Raw genomic sequence first — 10,857 nt, forward strand, 5'->3', positions numbered from 1 at the left:
AGAGCCTCATGTGTGCAATAATGATTGTACTAGTGAATGGTGTGTGCGTATATGAAGGACAGAGCTCCTTTGTTTTCCCTTTCTTTAGATGCACGCAAACTAGATCTAGAGGAGTTTATGAAGGACGGGTCTCAAAATGATTAAAAGAAGATGACATTACCAAGAAAAGATGGTGGTGCAACTATTGAAGTGGCAAAATTTACTATGGTATAGTAGAGCTGGAGATGCGGACGGAGAAAATTAATGTTGTTTGACGATTTAAATAGTAAGTTGTTGTTGCTGGAATATACATACACTCATTATAAGAAGGTAAATTTCTATTACAGTTGACAAAGGTTAAAAAGTTAGCATTTTCTACATTCGATTGTAGACTGAGTTCATCTACGTTCAAATTCTAATTAAAATATTTGTATATATTTTTTATTTTTTTTGTTTCCCAAGGTATTCCCACAGCCGGCAGCCGTGAGACTAATCCCCTCCTCTGTCAATGCACTAAGCGGTAGGAAACTGGCCACAGAATTTGCTCCATTCGCCAGAGGTGGGGATCAAACCCCCGACCTCTTGCTTAAGGGACATGGCGCTGAACCACCATGCCAACTCTAGTGGTTTTTGTATATATTGGATGTATGTAGAATTAATTTTATATATGCATATACATAATACAGTTTTATCTTTTTCATCTTTATAAGTTTATACTAAATCATTTCTAAGTTAATATGTCAAATGTGATAACCATTTGACTAGTAATAATATATGACGTATTGATGGAATGTTTACCTTAGGTGCATTGATAGTTAAATAATTTTTTATCATTTATTATATATAGAAAGTTACTTGGCTTAACTTTCAAATTAATTCCTTTTACTACAAAGTTCTTGTTAACACTACCCCAAGATGCTAGTAATCATTGCATCGCCTAATTATGTTCGATAATAAGTTTTCCCTTTTAGAAAAAAATGTAATCCATATGTATACAAAAATGACAAAGAGAATAGATATAATCCATACGTCTATACAACAGACATTTCACAAGAATTGGTAGTATAAAACTTTGAAGGAAATACAATAGGATAAGATTTTTATTGGAGCATCAAGCATTGCAGGAGGGGTTTTTCAAACCCTGTGGTGAAAATTTTGGATCGGTCATTGATAGCTACTTCACTTCATCTCGGTTTTGATTGCGCTAACCAATTGATCAAAGGCCTCTCCCCATGCGTTCTTTATGTCAACGCTCCATATCTCTGGAGCTGCTTCTTTGATTGTCTCCCACAAGGCATATTTTGTTACCTGAAATTTCCATCATGTATTCTTCTTACATGCCAAATGAATCATATAACAACAACATATTCAGTGTAACCCCATATGAAGTTTGGGAAGCTAGAATTGAGTTCATTAGATGTTATACCTTCCTTGAAAGGTAGAAAGGTAGAGAGGTTATTCTTATAGATCATTGACTTAAAGGAAAACATGTTAGAACAATTCAAAAAAAAAAAATTACGAAAGTGAAAAAATCATGACAAAATACAATAGAAAGCATGTCAAACCACCCTAAGTAGGCGTTTGGCCATGAAATTTTTTTCACTTTTTTCGAAAAATTATTTCACTTTGGTGATCAAAAAAGTGAAAATTAGTGATGTTTGGTCATAAAAATTATTTCACTTTAATGAAAACTGTTTTTGAAAAAGTGAAAACAAGTGTTTTTTTATTTTTTTTCACTTTCACTCCTATCACAAAAAGTTAAAAACAACTCCAATCTATATTTATGGTCAACTCTAACTTCAACTCCAACTCCAACTCCAGAAAATTATTGTTTTCATGATCAAATGAGGCAAAAAAAATAATAACTATAACAAAATAACATGACAATCAAAGCACAAAAAACATCAGATAGTAATAGACATCAACGGACAACAAACTACAAATAATACAATAGACAGGCGTAAAAAGACAAATAAGATAACACTTTACTGCCTGCTAACCTTTCATTTTAATCCATATCCTTTTTTATATATATAAGGACTCTAGATCTTTTATACATTTCATTTCCAATACTAGTCCAAAGGATCGTATAAACTCTTCATCAATTAAAAATAATAATATATCTGATATAATTTGACAAGTGAAATTTAGAATCATTATTATAAAAAATAATAAATTTGGTATGCCAAAGTAATATATTTCAAATATACTAAGAAATTTTATATATACCTCGAAGTGCTCATCAACCACACCATATTTCAAATGCGTCGCACTTAACTTTTGAGAGTGGAATCCCTCACCACAACCTTTCCGGCTTTCCTAAGTTGAACCGCCGCTTCACAAGTCTGCCATAAAACAAACAAATTAATAAAGAGAAAAAAAAAAAAAATTGTCACTATGGACCAATAGTAGTATATGTTACGAAAGGTGAAAGAAATTTTTTATATTCTTTTAGCGTATTTTGGTTTGGTATAACAAGCTAAGTAATATGCTTTCAGGTTATTAGTATTTTATTTTTATAAAAGATACTCCTTCAATTTCTATTTGTTTGCCATAGTTTAACCAGATTTAGAGTTTATGAATAGATGATCCAATGCTGTTGACTGATTTGGTCTACAAAATAGTCAACTAATGTATTGATTTTGTATATCTAAATATAAGACATATACTTTAAACATATTTTATACATTCATATACATATGAGATACACACTATTAATATTTAGGTTTTGTTTATTTGAACTAGCGTCAGTAATTAAGTTTGGCCGACTGGCCAAAAATGAAAGAAACTTGTTCTAAGAAAGAAAGAAAAATTTTAAATTTTGTGATTTTAAATTAAATAGGCGTTTGGCCATAAATTTTTTAAATTCTTTTTGTAAAATTATTTCACTATAGTGAAAAAATAAAAATAAGAAAATTTTTCTCAGAAAATTTCAAAAACTACTTCAATTTTTATTCTTCGTCAACTCCAACTCCAAAAACTTTATATAATATAATGTATCAAAATTTATTTCAATCTTCTGATCTAAAAGCATGTCAAATGGAGTGGAGAGGGTAGATGGGTTGAGAAGATGACTAAAACGTTCTTTGAATTTTGTGATTTTAAACTTTATCATATATGATATTTGAATTATAGGAACGCCCTAGTAGTGAAAGAAAAAAAAGAATAAATAATGGCATTGTACATACCAGGTATTTGAATTATTGGAACACCCTAGTAATGAAAGAAAGAAAGACTAAATAATGGCATTGTACATACCATGACAAGGACAGATTTAGCATGGATCTTGAGTTTAGGATTTTGGTCCAAGGGCACATCTGAATCTTTGAGGAAGGAAAACATTTTTTTAACTCTATGAATGAAAACTAGGGGCTTGCCTATATCGCTATTGGAGGCTAAACGTGGTAATTTTTGGTTGCTTTTGTGAGTTGTAGTGAGCCGTGCCGTAAATAACTACTTCTTTTCCTTAATGTATCTGACATAGTTTGAATTTTGAGTGTTAAATTATCTAATTTTAATTTTTAATTTGAACATAAAATATTTTTAACTAAATTTATATATTTAAAAATTATGTAAAAAGTATTATAAGTCATATAATTAATAATTTAAAATAATTAAAATATATATGAAAAAATTTCGTTTAAAAATAAATTTATTTGAATCTCAAAATGTAAAAGGTGTCACATAAATTGACAAAAAGAAAGTACTATTTAAAAAAAAATAGTACTCTAGATCTTTTCGTTCCAATTTAAGGGATAATTTGATATAAGAGATAAGAGATGATAATTTTAGGAGGAAATAGAGAAGTATTTTATTCTACTTTTGGTACATTAGGGATATTATAATCCTGAGATTATTTATCCTACCATTTTTATAATAATAGGATAACTTACTTTGTATATATTACTCTTAGGAGTCGTTTGGTACAGTGTATTGGTAAAAATAATGCGTGTATTAATTAATGTACATTATGAATACCTTGTGTGGTACAATTTTTAGTTAATGTATAACTAATGCAACATTCTATTGTGTATTAAGGTGTGTATTACTAATACCACCCATTTGAATTTGTGGGAGAACTATCTTTCAGACAGGGGGGAGCTCGAAAATGTAACTCTATGTATTAGTAATGCAAAATCTTTAATACATGCATTAACTTATTAAATGACCTTAATACCCCTTAATTTCTTTCTCAAAATATTTCACCATTTTTTCCTGCCATTTTAATTTACAAAAGTGAATCTTTTCAAAATATTTCACAATTTTTTTTCCACCATTTTAATCTACAACAATGAATAATTGATTTAAATAATTGTAATATATTTTTGCTTTCCTTCGAGAGTCTTTAAAAAGATTGAAAAAAAATGGAGACTATTTCTTAATTTTACATCTTATATTTTATATTTGTTTTGACTATGTTAATCCGTTAGCATAATATTTCATGTGCAAAGACGAAAGTCTTGCAATTAATCTGAAACCTCTATGTACTAGTTCAACAATACTAATAATATTTGAGATGGCAAAAAAATTTTGTTGCAAAAAAGTGTACAAAATCAAAGAAGGGTATTTTTGTAAACAAACATTTCTTTTATAGAAATTATATAAGATGTATTATTTCTTATACATCAAACCAAACAATGTATAAGAAATAATACATGCATAACTAATACAAGCATAAGTAATACAAGCATTGCTAATGCAAGCATTACTAATACACTATATTTTGCATTAATCTTATACACTCTATCAAACGACCCCTTATAATTTCTACTATACAGAAGAGTTACTATACAGAAAGTCACCAAAGGAGCGACCAAGGGTAAAATAGTCCATCACCCAATAAAAGATCTTCCGTTGTTACTGTTTATCCTTGTTCTTATTATTATCTGTTTCTCGATCTTTCCTAATCTCTTTTGTTCTTTCCTTTTTTTTCGAATTTAAATTCAACACTGGAGTTTCACCTCACAATACTTAACAACTCTAAATTTAAACTGCAATTTATATGTACGTGTATATTTAGAATTTCTTGAGAAAGTAGGGTAGTTGAACTGATGATAATGGATATTCAGATATTATCTGTTTGGATCATTGGCATGAGTTGATCTTTTTTGTCGCGGGGTGGTGATCCACTGAATTTTAATTAGGAAATGCTACTTTAGTTAGTTGGTGGGAGTGGATGAACTTCAGGGTTACCACTAGGTGATGGTTTCGTCCACTACAGTAATGGTGAATGCTAGAGTTCTTTTTAGTTACATTGTCTTTATCTTAAAAAGGTTAAGAATAAATTATCCTTGTAGAGGAAGTGCAGCAGATTTTGATTTTTATTAGTTTAGGCTCGCAGAAAAATGATCATATTCAATCTTTTTGGACTTTCAGAGCTTTTTTTTCTAAAAATTCCCAAATTCATCCACCGGAACCCTCGCTTTCATAAAATAGTACTAATTTCTTTTTTTTCCTTGTTGTACTAATTTTTGTATTGATGTTGTTTATTTTGATGTATTAGTAAAAAAAAATAGTTTGATTTTTGTTGAACGAAAGAACAAAGGGACTTATGGCAGATGGTGGGAAGATGGTTAAGCATTCCAAGTATAAATCATCAGTCAAAGTAAATGGTATGTCCATTATGATTATTCGCATTGTTAGTTATGTTGTGTTATGATTGAGTTGTATTATTATTTTCTATGTGCAAAAAAAGGGTAGCTAGATAAACTAACACTTAACCAAAATAAAGCTAATAGATAGCGAGGATTTCCATTTATTTAAATATTATTGGACAGAGATACCAAGTAATTGTTCTGCTGGGAATTAGCAGGTACCTTATGCTGGTAGGAGGTACCCATGTAATTAGTGAAAATACTGAAAATTAGCAGGTTCATGTATTAGTGAAAAATAGTTTGATTTTTGAAAGAACAAACACACACTATGGCATATGGGAAGGTGGTTAGGCGTGCTAAGTATAAATCTTTAAGTCAAGGTCCCCGGTGTCCTTGGTGTTTTTAAGTTGGTATTTTACTTCCATTTCCTTTTGATTATTCGCATTTTATGTCATAATTCTGAGTTGTATGATTGTTTTCTATGTGCAAAAAAAAAATAACTCGATAAACTAAAGCTCCTACTATGTGAGTCTGGTGTATTGTACGTAATCGTACATTGCATTTATGTAAGAGATGTTCCCATGGCTTGAAGCTGTGACACTGTTTACTATGCCCAAGTCGAAGAGAAATGAACAGTAGTAACAATAACATTAGTCCCAAATAGAGTTGATAGATAGCAAGGATTTCTACTTGTCCAAGCCTTGGCGGACAGAGTTACTGATAACCGTGCTGGTGAGAAGTAGCAGGTACCTTATGCTGGTGGGTGGTACCCATGCAAGTAGTTGAAGTGAGCACAAACTGACCCTGATATAACGATTATACAAGAAAATAGACCTGGGCTGATATAGAGGATTAAAAGATGTTGAGACATTCACCTATTGGCAACATAAAAAGATGTTTTCATTTGTTGTGTATTTATGTATTAGCCTCCAATAGGAAGTAGCAATTTTCGGGGAAGAATCACTTTTGGATTGTACAGTTAATTTTTCTTCTGTTAATCCTTTCATTTGTTTTATTAATGTTGTGAAAAGGTAAGTATTTTTCTTCTTTTGTAATGTTATACTAAATGTTTATATTCTTTTTCAAAACTTAGCTAATAACTTATACTTCACCAAACAACCCTTGATAGTTAAGTGATTTATGAACTAAATGGGAGAATAGATGTGAATGGTCTTTGGTGTGAAACTCTTGTCAAGGTGAGAATAGGCGTGAATGGTCTTTGGTGTGAAACTCTTGTCAAGGTATTGCATTTTAATTACATTGTAGTCGTAAGAAATTATATTAGGAGTTAAGAAGAGTATGTTAATTCCTTAATTTGTGTATTGTTAAATCCAAATGACATTCAGAGTCTGTTTCATAGAGTAACTTTTTCTATTTTTTTTGCTATTAAGATCCAAGATTGAGAAAGGAATCAATTTATTTCTTCGGTTAATTTTACTTTGATGGAACTAATACAGGTCTAATCTTCATTTTTGCTTGTTTTTTACAATTATTAAGTAATTTTTTATTTGATATAGTAACTTATACCTCACAACAAATAATCCATTAGAGTCGAGTGATTCATGAACCAAGTGGGGAATAGATGTGAATGGTCTTTGTTGTCAAGGTGTTGTATTTTAATTATGTAGTACTCATGAGTAATTATGTTAGGAGTTAAAAAGAATATGTTGATTCCTTAATCTGTGTATTGAAAAATCCAAATGATATTCATAATCTGCTTCATAGAGTAACTTTTCTATTTTTTCGTTGATAGAGAAAACAACTAACAATAACATATCTAGTATAATTTGACAAATGGATGTGAGAAGGATAGAGTATCTTTATTAATCCTTATAAAATTCTAATAATTTGTATATCTTGAATAGAGGAAATAGGTAACTTGAAGGGTAGGGCATATGATGATCAATGTAAAGCCAATTGCCATAAAACTATCGTTTTTGGATGGTTCTCCGAACCTCAGTTGTCCTCGGGTAATTTAACAAAATTTATTTCATTTAATCAAATTTATTTTATGTGGCAGTTGTGTTTTAGAGTTTAGATGCTTTTGTTGACTTGTTCTTATTGTTACTTCCACTGCAGATGAAAAAAAGAAACTAATGCATTCAATTTTTCCGGATTAAAAAAGCTGGTGGAGAAAGCTTTATCTTTTGTAAAAAATTTTGATTGAATTGTAGTTGTCATAGTTCATTTTGTTGATTTGGAGATGTGCTTCGCATTGAATTGAAAATAAGAGTGATTTGAGGGAATAATCTCAAATTTACATATGCTTCATAGGATCATTTTGGTGCAGTTGCAAATATCGCCCAGCTTACTGGCATAGATGCAGTGAGACTAATTGGGATGATTGTTAAAGCTGCTACCACTGCCGGATGCACAAGACAAATTGCAGGCAGTTTGCACAGCATCTTAAGTTAATTGGAAACTTATTGAAGCAGCTCAAGATTACTGAACTTAAGAGGTATCCGAAAACCTGAGAGCCATTGGAACACCTTGAAGATGCATTAAAGAGGTCTTATATATTATTCAAGAGCTGCCAGGACAGGAGGTATCTTTATATATTGTCTATGAGGTGGAAAATTATATACCATTTGTAGGTTCAGAATGAGATTGACCAATACTTGAAGATTATTCCTCTTATCACTTTGGTGGATAATGCACGAGTCAGGGTATGACAACCTTTCATTTTTTGTCCATAGTGTTTGACCTTCAGCTTTATATATGATTTCATTATCTGTTTGTTTCATTGCTCTTCCATCTTAAGATCTACGTCTGTTCTTTCTCATTTTTTTTGGTGACATGGTAAAGATATATTCGAGTTTGATAAGTTCATGTTTTGAAACTAGAATAGTTGGTCAATTTCAACTCTTGGTTAGGTAGCCTAGCTGGACTTTTGGAAAGTGAAGCTATTTTAGATCCTTTTTTTTTTGGATAATGGTGGTGTCTGGCTAGCTTAAATTAAGTACCTGCTATCTCCCACCAATGCACATCTATCTGGTAACTCTTCACATGTAGGCTAGGGTGATGAGAACCAATCAATGGACTTTTTTTTTGCACCAGGATCCTTATCCTGGTATCCTAGGTTTCACACAAACTTTATTGATCACTTAACCATATCCTAAACCCTTGACTATTTTGAGTTTATTACAATGATGAATGGGTAGTAGTGTTGTTTTGCTATTTCAACCATTTAGGTAGAATCACTTTTCTCTAATGGTGAGAACTTCTTATTACCTTTGAGTTGGAGAAAATTGAACTGGTTATAAGATAATGCATCTGTTACAATAAGAGTAACCTGCTGCTTAACCTAATATTTTTGCTCTTCTAATATCAACTCAAGATTGTTTAAGCTTATTTGATTGCAGTCTCTCATAACTGAAAAAAAAGAATAATTTGAGAAGTTAGAGCACTGAGTTTCAATAAATTAAACACGACTCACTCCCAGGTTAGTTATTAACTATACCTGTCCTTATATCAATATTCAGAGGATCCATTACATTTAAACTATGGCACCCCATCAATGGATTATAGCACTTGATAAGAAAGAGTAATATAAGATATCCCTATTGCAATATTCAGAGGATTCCTAATAGTGACACTATGTCACCTCTAGGGGTGACAAACTGACGGATTGGATTGGATTTGAACGGGTTAAATATGGATCGAGTAAAAATGATTTGGATTGCAATCCGCCCATATAAATATGGGTAAATATGGATTTGGTCAAATATGAATTGGGTAAAAATGGTTTCAACCCACTTTAACTCCTAAGCCAAAAACTTAAAACTTCTATGTCATATCAACTTGACTTTTTTTCCATTTCTTTTTTTTTTAGTTTTTTCTTTTTAGTTTTTTTTCTCTCTTTTCTATATGTAGCCTCTAGTTTTTTTTTTTTCATTTTTTTGTCATTTCTTTTTTTCTCTCTCTTCTATCTCTACCCTTTGCTCTTTGTTTCTCTTTCTTTTTTCTTTTTAGTCTCCCTTTTTCTATTTTTTTTATTTTTACTTCTTTCTCATTTTTTTCTTTTTTGGTTGTATTTTATATTTTATATTTTTTTATTTTCGAAGAACATGATTAAGTCGAGTACAAATTATGGATAATGACTAAAATATCGTAACCACTCAGTATATTTGTTTTCACCATCATCTTTTTTATTTTTCCTTTTCTCCTTTTTCATTATTTTTTCTTTTTGATTTTTTTTGTATTTTTTTCTTCAATTCTTTCTTTACGCTTTTTTCTCTCTTCTACCTCTCTTTCTACTTTTTTTTTTTCTATTTTTGATTTTTTTATGATAATGAAAATACCATAAGCACATATTGATTTATATTCGCCCAACATTTATAATTCAAGGGCTATGTGAATCCTCAGTCATATATATTTTAGTCTCAAGAAAATACAATTAATTCATATACTTTTTTTTGGTTTTTCATCCGATGTCTGGTGGCTGCATTGGAGCCCCAACTAATCTGGATCAGGCGTTGCAGGGCCCATTAAGCTGGCAGCGCTCCCAACAGAGTTTTCTCCATAACCAGGGTCGTACCCTCGACCTCTGGTTAGGGTGGAGCAGCCCCATCCACTGCACTATATCACATGTTGATTTTAATTCATATACTTATTTGTATATAAATACAAATGATAAATTGCACATATTGACAACTAAACTATTCAAATACAACTAATAAATTTATTTAAAATATATAGTATGATACAAATAAATTTAAAGTAAAAAAATATAAAATGCAATGACAAAAAAAATGAGGAAAAGAATATAAAAAAATAAGAAAAAAAACAAAAATGACGAACCAAGAATGAAAAAGGGGGAAACGGAAATACAAAAAAAATGTAAAGAAATAAAATTGAAAAAGAAAAAAATGATGAAAAAGAAGAAAGAAAAAAAATGTAAAAAAACGAGTAAAAAATAAGTGAAAAAAAGAAAAAAGAAAAAAAAGTAAATTAAAGGAAAAAAGAAAGAAAAAATTAGTAAATTAAAGGAAAAAGAAAAGAAGAACAAAAAAAAGAAAAAGAAAAGAAAAAGAAAGATAGAAAAAAATAATAATAAAGGAGTGAGACTATGAGTTATATTTAATTGATAAGAGATGTTATGAATTATATAGGCTAAATAAGATAATTAGAAGCTTATATTTATTAACCCATGTAGATCTCAAGTGAATACGAATGATGAAATAAGAATCAGAAAGGGGAAACCAAAAAAAAAAAATACAAAGAAAAAAGAAATAAAAATAAAAAATAAAAAAATAGATGAAAAAATGAGAAAGAAAAAAAGAAA

General features: G+C 30.2%; 1 pseudogene; it reads right to left on the minus strand.

The window, feature by feature from the left end:
• Positions 1–996: 996 nt before the first annotated feature.
• On the minus strand, positions 997–7,978 carry LOC107877078 (annotated as a pseudogene).
• Positions 7,979–10,857: the final 2,879 nt, after the last annotated feature.

The sequence above is a fragment of the Capsicum annuum genome, chromosome 7, assembly GCF_002878395.1.
Source record: "Capsicum annuum cultivar UCD-10X-F1 chromosome 7, UCD10Xv1.1, whole genome shotgun sequence".
NCBI classification, from domain to species: domain Eukaryota; kingdom Viridiplantae; phylum Streptophyta; class Magnoliopsida; order Solanales; family Solanaceae; genus Capsicum; species Capsicum annuum.